Below are 1001 nucleotides of genomic sequence, written 5' to 3'. Positions count from 1 at the left end.
CCCCCCAAGCTTTATTCAGCTCCATTAACTGCACATCTATATTTAATCACTGCTTTTTGTTGCCCTTTCATTTGTTTCTCCTGTTGACTCTTTTTCCTACCAGCACAAAACTTTACATTTGATTAACATGAGTAGCTACCTGATACACTGTTTGTTGTAATCTTTAGATGACTAATGGATGAGGGTTTGTCACATTTGACCTTTACTCACAAATACTTATTAGCACCACTGATGTATGTGTCAAACAGAGAGTGTTATAAAAAATTTACCTTAAAGGTCAATTATTCATAATTCTCACAAATGTAGAATATGGGTAACAAACAGATCACTGTTAATGACAAAGAGCAATAGCTCATTTCAGAGGAGTTAATCTAAAAATAGAACTGAGTATAACTACACAGTCTTGAATGTCCAAGACTGACAGCCCAGTTTCTCAACATGATGGAGTGCTGTAGATTAAATCTATGCTGTTTGTTTATCCAAAGACTGATGGCCTTGTAATAATTTAGGGCTATGTCAATATCACACAACATGCCAGTGTAATGTGTGTGTTTACCAATATTGATAAGCAGCCAATAAAAGGAAGCTTGAAGGATGTATAATAGCCCACACTATGGAAATGGTCTGCTGCATGTAATGACATAGAAGAGTAAAGTAAGTGTGTGTGTGTGTGTGTGTGTGTGTGTGTGTGTTCTACACTTATTTGGGATTCAGTAGAATAGTTTAGAATAACCTCAACACCAGACAGAAACTGAATGCACGTCACACCTCTATTGCATTTTATCATGTTCTCTCAGAGACCCCGAACAGCTCACCCAAAATACTTTTGCTACTACTCACGTCAATTATTAATTATAATCACACACTTGTATATTTTATATTATTGAACAATATGTGAATCCATTGACCGGACTACGCATGACACGAGTTGGCACAGATTAAAAAAAAATTCAAACCATCCTCTGCTCCGCGATGTTTCGTTAGATAGGCTGGAGAAACCG

This window comes from Sinocyclocheilus rhinocerous, unplaced genomic scaffold (genome assembly GCF_001515625.1).
Source record: "Sinocyclocheilus rhinocerous isolate Xijiao unplaced genomic scaffold, SAMN03320098_v1.1 scaffold425, whole genome shotgun sequence".
Taxonomy (NCBI): domain Eukaryota; kingdom Metazoa; phylum Chordata; class Actinopteri; order Cypriniformes; family Cyprinidae; genus Sinocyclocheilus; species Sinocyclocheilus rhinocerous.
The sequence above is the reverse complement of the archived record's forward strand: the minus strand, read 5'-3'. Positions refer to the sequence as shown.